Source organism: Adiantum capillus-veneris, chromosome 25 (assembly GCF_014529385.1).
Source record: "Adiantum capillus-veneris isolate H3 chromosome 25, ASM1452938v2, whole genome shotgun sequence".
Taxonomy (NCBI): domain Eukaryota; kingdom Viridiplantae; phylum Streptophyta; class Polypodiopsida; order Polypodiales; family Pteridaceae; genus Adiantum; species Adiantum capillus-veneris.
This window is the reverse complement of record NC_140955.1, coordinates 42,947,127-42,960,678: the sequence shown is the minus strand read 5'-3', so window position 1 is coordinate 42,960,678 and position 13,552 is coordinate 42,947,127. Positions and strand designations below refer to the sequence as shown.

At 40.4% G+C, this 13,552-nt stretch overlaps 1 pseudogene; it reads left to right on the top strand.

Moving 5' to 3' along the window:
• Positions 1-9,458: 9,458 nt before the first annotated feature.
• On the top strand, positions 9,459-10,446 carry LOC147424784 (uncharacterized; annotated as a pseudogene).
• Positions 10,447-13,552: the final 3,106 nt, after the last annotated feature.

Below are 13,552 nucleotides of genomic sequence, written 5' to 3'. Positions count from 1 at the left end.
TTGTCCCTGGACACCCTGTTGGAGATCACAGTGTTGGCGTAAGCTACCGTTGCAGATTCATGAATAGGAGTAAAGGATCGCTCTCGCTCTCTCTCTCTCTCTCTCTCTCTCTCTCTCTCTCTCTCTCTCTCTCTCTCTCTCTCTCTCTCTCTCTCTCTCTCTCTCTCTCTCTCTCTCTCTCTCTCTCTCTCTCTCTCTCTCTCTTTCTCTCTCTCTCTCTCTCTCTCTCTCACACACACACACACACACAGTTGGGTGTAGTTATGTGTGTTTCCTTGTCAGCAAGCCGAGTTGTTTCAACAACATATGTGCTCTCTCCTCACGCTGCACATGAAATAAATGCCATGTCAGTGGCATTTCTTTACTTGGTTAGCATACAACTCCATTAAAAAATATTGCTTCTCCTTACTCCACGGCACTAAGTGACAAAGGGGTGCACGTGGGGGCGGGTAAGGGGATCGACGGTGAGGGAGAACTGGCGAGCATCTCGAGATGGGCACACCCACCCAAAAAATGGGGGCTTCATTGAGGAGCCCATATTGGAACACATGACCTCATGTCCCAATGCTTTTTGAGGCTTGAGCTAACCACGTCGCCCATCCGCGTGCATGTGAAAGCAATGCCATTTTACATGGTGTTATAAATGATAAACCTGGAATGGTCTAGAACTAAACCCAGACAGGATCCATGTTCGGGTTTAGTTCTTGGCCACGATCTATGATGCAGATCGCCTCGACGAGTGCGTGTGGAGTTCCCATCCATTGATCGCCTCACCCCCCTCTTAAATGCTTCGTGCCACTTAGTCATGAGGACGTGTCATGGCCTTTTCAGTGACAACCTCAAGACACACAAGCTCTTTTATCGACGACGTAGGGCTCTTTATATGGTGAGTCTCTAGCTTTCTAAAGCCAAGGCAGGAACGCAGCCCAAGCCACAAGTAGCTGTGCGTAGTTCCTTTGCTCAATTTCTGTGGTTGATGAGTTTCCTCTAATTGTCACTGATTTTGTGTCCACACATCTGCATCAAATATAGGACAGAAGCAATTGTCACCGGTTTTGGAAAGGAAGTTCTGGGTTGTTTAAAGGGAAAGCATTCCTCCAAATTCAAACACCTATGCTTGCACCTTTAGGGCATGTGGTGTTGCACAATACTTTTCTCCAGAGGCTTTTGGCTATGCTTGCACCTGTAAGGCCCGTGGCCTTATGCAAGACCTTCACATGGGTGTGAGAATTAACTATGAGATTGTTGGTCACAAGCCATTGGAGAAAGATGCTATGCTTGGCAATGCTTTGATCGATATGTACGAGACCCAAAAACTTCTTCATGAACATCCTCTCCTAGGTATCGTTGGAGCGCATTGGTTGTAGGAGATGCCCAACATGGAAGGCATTTGAACCCAAACCTGGTATAAAAAGAGAGGTGTTTTAATTCCAAGCGGTGTATCTCCAAAAACTTGGTATAGATCCAATAGTGTGTATTTCAAAGTAAAAAACTTGGTATGGATTCAATAGTGTATATTCCAAAGTAATTAACCCTGTACCTTAAAAAAAAGGGGGGTGGGGTGGGGTGGGGGGGTAGAGAACTTTAGGAGCAAGGGGGGAGGTGTTGCAAAAACATGGTGTTCAAGGTGTACATCTTAAAGAAACAAAATTTGAAGTTCATTCTGAAAAGGAGGGAGTACAATCTTAAGGAGGAGGGGGGTTTTGGTTGGGAGGGAGTTTCTCACAAGATAACTTTTAAGGGAGGAGGAGGGGGATCAACCTACAAACCAAGAGGTAGGAGTTAGGGTGAGGTAATCACAAAAAAGAAGATAGCCTTATAAGATTATTTGCTTCTTTTGCATCTTTTGTTTGGATTAGAAGAGTTTCTAAGTTAGGTCCATTGGTCCAACATAAGATGGGTTTATCAAGATGTGAAAGGTTAGGGGAGATGCTATAGGAGAGACGGAGAGGTTTGGCAATTGTTTGGATAGGATTCAATCTCCGAGTTTCTGGTGTGAAAGGGAGTTTCAGGATGTTTAGGAGAGGATTTTTTGAAGCAAGGGTTTTAGTTAAAAGGGTAGGTCGTTCCTTGTAAGTGATGAACCATTCACCTTAAGGAGGAAAATTATTGGATATCCTCTGCAAAGGAGCCTTTGGAAGAAGGGGTTTCTCAAAAAAGAGAATCCTCTGGGAGTGCTTTCTCTAATGATGTATCATCTAAGTTCGGCTTTAATGAAGGCTATTTTTTGGTGTATATGGTGCCAAGAGATCCAAGGTATATATTGGTATGAGTTAACACTAGAATGGTAACCTAACAGAACATAAAAGTGTCATTTCAGGGTTTTGGGAAAAATTTCCAAAACCATAGTAGATGCACTCATTTTGAGAAATCCTTTCATGAGCTTATAGTTCAATAACTACTACATATGGAAAAAATGAGAAACTTGTAATTTTTCTCATCCCTTGGTCACTACAAGCCTCCAAAGTTGATGGACAGTGGATTTTGCCCAAAACAGCAATTTCTTACAGTTGATTGCATATAAATAAGAGTGGAGATTTTTGTAGGACATGAGATAAAATGCCCTGTTAACTTCAATGGGTTGGTGACCAAAACATATGGTTGCTTTTACCTCACTAATTTTTTTTTGGGAAAAAAAATAGGTACAAAAAAGTTGTATTTTTTCCATTCTGCAGACCTATCATCAAAGTTTCTATAGTCACGCTCAATACAGATACTATATACATGTTTTCTTAGTTCCCTTTGGGCCTCTGGATTCAAAAGGATCCATGGAGCATGTCAAAAGGATAATGGATCTCTTACAATTGGAACCTTGGGGGCAATGATAAAGTGCTAAATACAACAAACATGAAAAAACTGGGTTTAGCATTATGACCTCTAGAAACCCATAGAAACTACTCAATATCTAACCAAGTTTGTAGTCTATGATTAGATATGGTTACTACCTACAAAATACACACAATTGGCTTAAGAAACTAGCAATATTGAGAAAGTTATACTTGCTACTCTAAAATGTATCGTATTCTTCAGCAATCAAAAACTCAACCATCATCACATACTATGCTATATAGCATATTAGGTCCCCCAAAACTCAAGGAAGATTAGCTTTATGTTATACATTACACTTACACAATCAAAATTGAATTTGGATATCAAGAAAGTCACCAAAAAAATCATAAAAGTGCTAATTTTGGCCAAAAAACAGGATTATGCAATTCTTGTAAATTGGTCATAACTTTCAATTTTAACACTTAGCTCTCCCTACAAGCATCAAAACATGTTGAGAACTATGAAGGCCTAACCTCTAGCCATCTAAACCTCACAAACATGAAGTTTAGAGTGGTATAGTTGCCAAAAATTTAAAAAAAACCAAAAACAAGACCCGTTTTTTCACACAGTTTAGGTTCAAAAATGTTGTGCAAGAGTAAGGTTAATGGTGAGATCGATACTCAAAAAAAAATGCTATGTTTTTTTCAGATCATAAGGCAACTTTGTGGATATATAGCACCTAGAAATTCATTTTCATACTCTTCAAATAATTCAAGCAAAATGGTCACTTAACAAGACACAAAAGTGTCCAAGGACATAAAAGTGTCATGTTACCATTCTAGTGTTAAGAGGCTTTTGGTAATAATTGGAGTCGAGAATACCAAGATGGTTGAAAGATTGTCCCTTGAATAAATGGATATCTAGAATCGTAGCTTCAAAAGAGGATATGATGGGTGTGATTACTATATGTTCTTGTAAAGGGAAGGCATAAGAGGCAAGAGCAACAGTGAGTGAGTTTTGAGTGCTCGTCCAAACCCCAAAGGCGTCATCTATGAATCTTTTGTAATACGCTAAGTTAGGGTTATGGATAAGGGGGGAGTGGTTTTCTAGGTGGCACAAAAATTGGCAAGCATAAACCATTCCGAAGTTTGATCCCATTGCGGTGCCTTTGATTTCTTTCCACACTTTATCCTTGAAGCAAAGATAGTGGTGTGATAGAATAAAGGTGGCCAGTGAGATGATAAACTCTGTTTTTGGGGTATCAAAGGAGTTGGTGATGGTGTTTTTGAGGGCCAAGAGTCCCTCAGACATAGGGATGCTAGGGTATAGAGAAGTCACATCAAAGGTGAAAAGGAGATTGTGTGGAGGGAAGGGTTTAGATTGGAGATCAATGATGAGGGATAACGAGTCTTTTAGGTGTTTTTTTGTGAAAGAAGGATGGAGTAAAGTTGATAGTGTAGCCATTTGGAGGCATTTTCAAACATGTAGCCACGATATGAGCAAATAGGGTGGGCTACAAGCAAAGGTTTGTGTATCTTAGGGAGGAATTGGACAGGGCAAGGTTTGAAGCGTTTAGAGAGAGGTGTGAGGATAAAGGTGGCTTCCTCACGGGAGAGGAGAGTACATTTTGTAATGGAATTAGCCTTTTAACTTGAGTTGAAGTGGAAAGTGAATAACATATTGAGCATTTCCTTGAGCATTCCTTCGTGTGTAGATGTGGCTTGAGAAAGAAAGTGCTTGGATGGAGAGAGTGTTTGGCGGCTAAGTCAACAATGGCCAAATGGACCAGTCAAAGATGCTATTTACTATTATTAGTAAATGCTAATGAGGTCAAATGATGCGGATGCGAAGTAAAGATGAAGATGAAGCAAATACAAGCAACAGATGCAGAGAAGAGTTGGAATTGATGACTATCTATGGAGTTACGGTCACAATTGACGGCCACTTAAGTTTTAGGATTTTCCGTCAAATGATCGTAAATGCGGGTTGTAATTATGTTTTGGGCTCATCAAGAGTTCCAAGTTGTAAACATTGAGCTATATTTAGATCCTGGGCAGTGCAGATAGCAGATTAAGTGAGTTTGGCCATTTGAGTGCTCGACCACTTCTAAAAAGCCTAGAGAGTATATAACTCAAAACACACAATGTGAAAGGGGATTCTTACTCACTTGAGATAAGCTTTGTGAAGAAGGAGATGGCTATGGAGTTCTTGAGCTTCCTATGCGCATGCATGGACGATTCGGCCTCATGCCAATAGCTAAACTCTAACCTCTTCTCTCTCATTTGCTCATGGTGTAATCAATGCTTGATTAATCAAAGATTAGTGGCTGATTTTTTTATTAATATATCTCTTTTTTCACATTTCCCTCTTGTTTAAGCATGCTATTAAGTGTGCGTAGGCTTGTGTAGAGTGTTGGTGCCCGGTGTGGTCATTCTATGCTATTCTATGCTCGTTGTGTGCTTGATTAGAGTCGGATTAGTGATTGATTAGAGAGTAGTGCATGATTAAGCTTGTGTGTGAGAGATTAGGCCGAATGGTAGAGTAAGTAGTGTGCTCACTCCTCGGAGCAACATCTTACCCGCTCCGTAGCTTTCTTTGTGTGTAGGTTTCACCTTCTAATCCTCCATTTGGCACGCACAAGCCACTTGTGTGTTTCCATGCCCTAGCCGGATCCTACTCCTCGGATTGACATTATGTTGATGTCCTCCCTATGCTAGGATGACGTTCTAACATTGGCGCCGTTGCCGGGGACCGATTGCCTAAGCTAGAGGTGCCATTGGTGTGATTAGGAGACACTAATTTCCCTAATTTTGTTAGTTTTTAGATTAGGTGTGTTGATTAATTGAGTGGTTTTTAGTGTGATTAGTGCTTGGGTTAGCATTGATTATGCTTAGAACATCACAAACCAACCCACACACATCATTAGTTCTTGATTTTGATCACTAATATTGACCATCAAATTCACTAATTTTCACTAATTTTCCCTAACTTTGATGCTAATTTCCCGTTGATTGATAATTGTTTTTTGTGCTACACACAAGTAGAAAGTGAGTTGGGTGTATGGACAACATGCCTATGTGATCCACACACTCATATCCTACTCTATTTGTGCGCAAATCGTAGCCGAAATCACCTATTAATCACAAATTTTCACTAATTACATTCACTAATTAGTTGGGCATTTTGCAAAGTGCTGATTTGGATTGATTATTTGATGCATGTCCATGATAATTATGTGTTTACATTCATGCTAAACAATGCTACACATTGATAATTTTGTTGGTTGTGTGTAGGTGATTTTACGGGATCGACACACACACACACACACACACACACACTAGTGTGTTGGGCACTAATCAAGTGCTTAATCGCTGAGTTTGTGGCTAATTAAGGTTTTGAAATTAATGCTAATTTTCTGATTTTATGTGCAGGTTTGGTTCATGAACCATGTGCATTCATAAAATGCAAAACTAGGTACGGTTTATGCCCGCTTGTGTGTAGGCGGAAGTGCCTAATTTGGGGCAATTTGGGGCTGTTTTGGAGTCCAAGTTGCTTCTGAGAAGCATGTGATTGCTTATGGTCATCAATGAGCTCTGTCTATGTTTTTCTAATTCCGTTGTGATGCCGAAATGCTGTCGAAATTCGGTCAAATTTGGTTATGTATGCTTATGTGCATGATTTGATGCAAAAAGCGTGTTAATGATTGATTAAATTTGAGATTTGGATGCTCGAATTGATGTTTAATTGATGCAAAATGTTGTTTCGAGTGCGATTAGTCATCGTGCAAGAGAGGGTGATTTCTGTGTTCATTTAAGCACAGTTTCGAGCGATTTGTGTGCTTAAAGAATGATGTTTTGTGCGATTTTGATTAAGTAAGTGATCAATTTCGGTGTTTCGATTGCTTGATTGCAAATGTGTAGGTCGGTGGGCTGATCTAGAATTTTTGAGAATTTTCTGATAATTTTTTGGTTAGTTTTGGCAATTTTTGATAATTTTTACTCAAATGTGCTAATTATGCTCAGAAAACTGATAAATCGCCTAATTCGAGTGAATTGTGGAGTGCAGGGGCAATTTTTTTTTGGTTTTTGAGTGTTTTTGCGTGCTAGTTTAAATTTTTTTACATTTTTAGGTTTTTGTTTGATAAGATTTGATTTTGAATTTTATATTTGTGTATTTTATTATTTTTCTGTGTTTTTCTATTTTTGTTTCTGTTTTGTGATTGTTTTGTGTTTTTTGTAATAATTGTTTTTGTGTGTTTTTTATATTTTTGTGTTTTTTAGTAATTTTGTGCATGTTTTGATTTTTTGGTGTTTTTTTTTTATTTTTTTGTGTTTTTTATTTATTATTGGTGCTCATTTTGGTATTTTGTAAGTGTTTTTTGATTATTTGTGTATTTTATAAATTTATTATTGTACGTGTTTTTGAATTTTTGTGATTCTTTGATGATTCTTGGAAATTTTTAATGTGTTTTGTAGTTTATGTGTGTTTTTGTATTTATTTTTTGTGTGATTTTTTTAATTTAATTGTGTGATTTTTTGTTATTAAAAAAAAAAACTCACCTGCCTCCTGCTCCCACGTTGACCGAAGCTGGCTGCCCGGCTGAAGTGACGCCGTGATTCACGCTAAACAAGGACCTCCTACGCGCGTGTGCTCCTTGCCGGCGGGACATCCTACGCCTGAGCCGCCCAAGTTCTCCTACGCTTTGCCGGCTCGAGACCTCCTACGCATTCGTTGCAGCGCCTAGTCTTCCTGCGCGCTCGTGCTCTCGGCCCTGCAACCCCACAGTTGGCGACCCCACCTGCCATAAACGAGCACGCCCTGCTCTCGGCAATGACCTGCAGAGTTGGCGACGCCTTTTAACTCACACACACGCTGCATCTCCTGTGCTGTATCCTGGAGTCTGCGTCGCCTGACTTTGCGCTGCCATAAACAAGCCATTTTCTGCATATGGCCCACCTGCCAATAAACGCGCACACCCACACACACACGTTGCGTACTCTATATATCCACTGCCTGCAAACGGCGCACCCAACACACACACACACACACACACACACACACACACACACACACACTGCTTCCTTGTATCCCGCCTAGTCACGCGCCTTAGTGCCCCAACCCCGCCAAAACGCTGCTGGCCCACCCCGCCTTGCTCGAGGTCCCTTGCCCGCCTGGCTTGGCCCACACTAACACACCCACAGTTGGCGACCCACCGCCTTGGCTGCCGACGCCAACCCCACACAACACACACACTTATATACACGCGCTCTATGAGTGAAGGGGGCTCTTGACACGTAAATTAGACCTAGTATCTACAACACCTAGGTTGCCACTGAGATTTGACGAGCCCACATCGACATACTCCATTGCTTTGATAGCACACACTTGAGTAATTGAAAAAAGCGTTGGTATTTGGACCTATAGCACACATTGACGATGGCCTATTACACACATTCACCTTACAATTGAGATTGTCGGCAATGTACTATGAGCACAAGTGAGCACATGGCCACAATTGAGAGGAGGTGAAGCGTAGAGAGCATCCCACTGAGAGTAATTGTGAGACCATATCTTGCAATTCTGTGACCTTCTACATTGAGCATACCCTCATTGCACATAGAGCAGGTGAGATAGATTGATTAACTTGATTGCCGATTATCCTAGAGATCTCATTGACACGTCCGAGATCATTTTGAATTACTCTTTTGCGACATTGGATTTGAGCCATTAGTTAGTGAGCGCCATTGAGACATTGTTGAATATTGAGATTCACATTGACATCACTAGACCTACGACATTGAGCACCTAGGAGAGGGGCTAGTGAGTCACTAATTGGCGATACCGGCTTCATTTCTTATGAGAACTCTTGTAAGCCTGCGAGAAGTGTAGCATCGAAGTACACAATAGAAATTGGACAGTTAGGCCACAAACTAGAGTCAACCCAAGCATTGGATTTCATTAAGAGCCGACACGAATGCATGTGAGCTTTTCATCTTCGGGAAGCTAAAAAGTGAAACAGAATTGGTCTTGAAGCCTTGCAAGTGATCATTTAAAACTGCTAATTCTAGCATATTGAAATTATCGTTTTTTTTTTTTTTAACACTGGTCACCAGCATGAAGGTGTAAAATCAAACCAATGCCTAGTATAAAATTGTGAATCCATAAACGAATTTGGTAGCGGTGAGACCGTACACAAGGAACCTCGACTTGTCATAACAGTCTCAAGTTTCTGAAAGTTTCTGAATCAGCCATTAGCTAGCAAATCAGTGCAAGTAGTGCATAAATTCTTTTGTGCTAGCTTCAATCTAATTCAGCTAAAAGTGCGAGCTCAAGGCACAAGTGTGACTGTCAAGGGTACAACAAGAATTTTCTGTTCATTGTAAAACGGCAGTCCTGCTAAATAGAGTTTTGCAGATTGTGTGCTAAAGTAAACACAGGTTAGCTCGAACCAAGAATTTCTATGAAGGATGCAGTCGTTGCAGTACAGTGGTAAGTATCTTGCCAACTAGTGCTACAGTTATACAGGTAAATCAGATCGTCGAGATCACAGCTAAGCCTAGCAGAGAGCTTTGAATTAGGGAAACCACTGGTCACCCATGGGAGAGGCTAGAAAAAGGGAATACAAGTGCTCAGCAGGTCAGTAACAGGGTTGAAAGAAAAATGGAGCAGCAGATGCAACAGCACAGTCAATGGCAACATCGGCAAATCAAAGCAGTTATGATGCAGCTTCAAGCTCATTAATAACAGTCAAATCAGTTGGCATTAGGTTGGAGTTAATAGGTCATTTCAAAGACTTTCCATGCTACATGGATGATGCGACAATTGCTATCTAAAGTCCAAGCAAGATGCTCTGAAAAGCCCAACAATACAGGTTGTGGAAGTAGACGAAGCTACCAACATGGCTAATTCACAAAAGAACCTAATGGAAGATTGTTTGGGATCGGTGTACATGAAGCTCAAACCAGGTAGTGAGTTGGACATAATAAAATTGCACAGACAAGATCTTCAAGAGGTTAGCAGTTGTCGAGTCACTGTGCACTTGATAAAGTCAAAATACAAGGACAAAAACTGTAGCAATCTCTATAGAGATATGGAGGGTAGATGGTACAAAGCAGAAACACCTCAGCAAGCAACGGAAGAGCCAGATCAATGCTTCATAGCTCATGAAGATGGTTCAAAATTGGGATACAAATACATGTCGACAAGTGGTAATACTTACCGCTTGGTAATGAGCTTACCTTTAGCTTCCAATGCAGATACAGTGGTAGTTCAGAACAGAGAAATCACTCAAGAGACGGGGCCTACTATAATCAATCTGCCAAAAAATGAAGACACAGTCAGCAGAAAGGAATTCCTTGATGCTATGTGTAAACGACAGTTGCCTTCAACCACTTTAGAAGTCAACAAGCAACCTGAATCAATAGCCCTTCATTGGATCCACGAAACAAGATGGAAAGATCCAATTTATGTAGATTCTGATGGACAAAGATGGATTCAAGTCACGCGGGTAAGGACATTTAGCGAGTCGGTACCTAGGACACTATGGGCAGCGCGCATTGAGGACAGGAGCTATGATATAGATGGAAGATGCTATGAATTAGATCTTATTGCAGATAAATTCTCGGAAAGAGCTGCAGCTTTCATCTTGTCACCTTCAACTCCACAAGACCAAATTGAGCAACGGACACATGATGAAATGATCTCTAACCAGATACCGAACACTACACATGCACCACAAAATGTACCAACACAAACATACGTACAATCAATCGAAGAATCAGCTATTGAGTTAGCACGACTTCATAAAGACCTAGCTCAATTAGCTGAGCTAGATGACAAAGCTAGAATATCCACATCTGGCATAAGAAAGATGCCTCTTACAGATAGGGAACACTCTCGGATGGGGGGAGTCCAATCTCCACCTCATTTACTGCAATCAGGACAACCCTATCAACTACAAACAACAAAAGAGAGTCACAATACTCTCTTACAAATCAGCGGACAACAGAAGCCAAATACAAGATCGAAGAGACAACAGAGTCCTAAGACTATACAGAAGCCACAGATAAAGGATCACATGTTCATAACAGACATAGAATTAAAGTTGGTCACTGAAGAAGGGGATGAAACGACCATCTACCAGGGTTATAATGGAAGCTATTACAAGCTTCTTGAGAATGCCACAGTCGAAAAAGATAAGGGCAATCAGTCAAAGCCAGCGTCAATGTTGGTTTTCAAGTATCTACATGTCGTGTTGATGACATATTTGATTAAAGATACTATGGGCAACGAATACCAACAATATTATGAACAGATACCTCGACCTAGTATAGAACAAATAGGAATAGATGTGCATTGCTACGGATGTGGCATTAATCATCTAATACCCAATTGCCCAGTAAAGATGCACTTAGATATGATGAAGCAGTAAAACCAAGACAGTATCAGACTACAAGCAGCAGAATCATTAAAGCAGACGTCTCCAAGTCGAAAGTCAATAGAAAGAAAGCATATCTTGTCAAAGGATACCAGAGACAAACTGATGACTAAAATATTGGAGGTCAAAGGTGTCAATGATATTTTAATTGAAAATCAAGCTGCAAAAAAAGATCAACTACAACAGATGGTCAGATGGGAATTTTTAAGGCCTAAAGTCGAAAGATCCGACAAGGATGCAGCGGACGATTCAATGTCAGAGGAAGTGGATGAAGAAATTATCTGTGACCCAGAACCAGAGCAGGGATGGGCAGTCAAGGACTTTCCACTGAAGATTTCAACAAGCAGCAATGTGGAATCAAAGATTCTACATAATAATGCCAATAGCACAGATAGTTCATCGCTAAGGGATGCACCCAGGAATTCAACAGAGCCAGAGATCAAGTCTCAAAGCCAAGAAATAGACATCTCAATGTGTTCAAAGGCAGACTTGAGTCACAAGGCAGAGGTGGTCATAAAGTCAGATGCTAATATTGTCTCGCCAATGGAAGATGCCACAGAACCAAAGGTGACACAAATCACAATTAACTTGAACAATCAGAAGCAAATGGTGCAACAAGCACATGAAGCCTATCAAAAGACCTACAAAGAGATCAATAAAGAGCAATGTGAACCAAAGGCCATGGTAAGCATTGCATCTGAAGAAAAGAGTCAACTTACTTCTTTCCAACTGGCAGAGGAAATTAAAGACTCAAACAGTTGTTCAAAAATAGAGGCACAAAAGACGGTTCAAGTCAGTTTAAATGAAGAAATCACCAAAGCATGTCATCAACAAGAAAAGGTACAAACATTCCAAGTCATTACATCTCGACCTTTATCAGCAGAAGACAAGGGAAAAGCAAAGGTCCAAGGAGGCTTAACCTCTTCTTCTGTAGAACAAAAGTCGAACAAGGAGATCACCAATGCAGTTAAACAATCAAAGCAAACAGCAGTGGCTTCAACACCCCAGGGAAACCAAGACCAACAGCCTCGACAAGAGTATAAAAAGGTCTTTCAGCCAAAATACCCAATGATGAGTAAACAAAGACACAAGCAACAAATCAAAACCTATGTTGCAGCCAATGACATCAATGTCAAAGATCCAGTTTGGGTAAATGATCCTACTCTCAGCAATTCAAGTAAACAAATGGGATGGATTGCCTCCCAGTACAGCTTAGAAGAGCAAGGCTACTACAGTGGTCAACCAAATGTTTGGTTACCTAAACCAAAGATATCAGGCTATACAGTAGCAAATAACTTCAAACCAAAACAACAAACAGGTAAATCAAGATCAAATTCAACTCAAAATAGGAGATCGAACAACTGGGCTAGAAACAGGTTCAAAAATGATTCTCAATCTAGAAAGCCTAAATATCTTCAAGGGAATTTACCAACCGTGATTCCCAAAAATGGCACGAAAAAGATACAATTGAATCCAAAAGTACAGACAAAAATATTTGCGCCATCAAATATACTTCAAGCGCAAGGATATTACAAATGACAAAAACAAATCTGGCTCCCCAAGGCACCAGACCAGATTTTACACAACTTGAAGATAATTTCAGCTACAAACACCGACAGATCAAGGATACAAGTCCAAAAAGTCAATATGTCGTCTGTAAAAATCAGCCAACAACAAATAGCAGATACATATGGGTGCCGAAGCAGACAAACGACCAGAAGAAGATTGAAGTCATCCCCCACTTCCAACAAAATGAAACTAGCCAATCTTCTCAGATAATGGACCAAAAGTTAAAACAAGCATTTTTAACAACCAAGGTCACCCAGGTATGGCAAAAAAAACCTACTTTGCCAATATGGTCCTTTAATAACCCTCTTTTTGAGGATCTGAGCTCTAAATGTCTAGATATATATTTTGCTGAGAGCTCAAGACAATAGTCAAGTCGAGAAAATATCAAGAGTCGGGCAGCTGAGCCGATAAATGAGCAAAGCGTTAGACCTAAGCTTCAAGTCCTAATATTTTTCTGTGGTCTATGAGTCTAGCTAATTAGGCTACAGCTCAAGCTGGAAGAGTTGAGCGTAATTATATCAAGACTCTCATTCTCCATAGGTGAGCATAGTCAATGTATTATTTTAATCATGGTGGCGAGGCGAAGTGTTCAAACCAAAACACACACGCACTTGTGCACATTAGGAGAGTGGAAACCGTTGCATCAAACGCCCTTCTCAAGAGTAGTGAAAGCTAGAAAAGTGAATTTAATTTACTTTTTTAGCTACATTAACTCTGAGGATCACCCATCTATACTCTTCTCTTGCACATCATAGACTTACCCATGCATAAATCTGT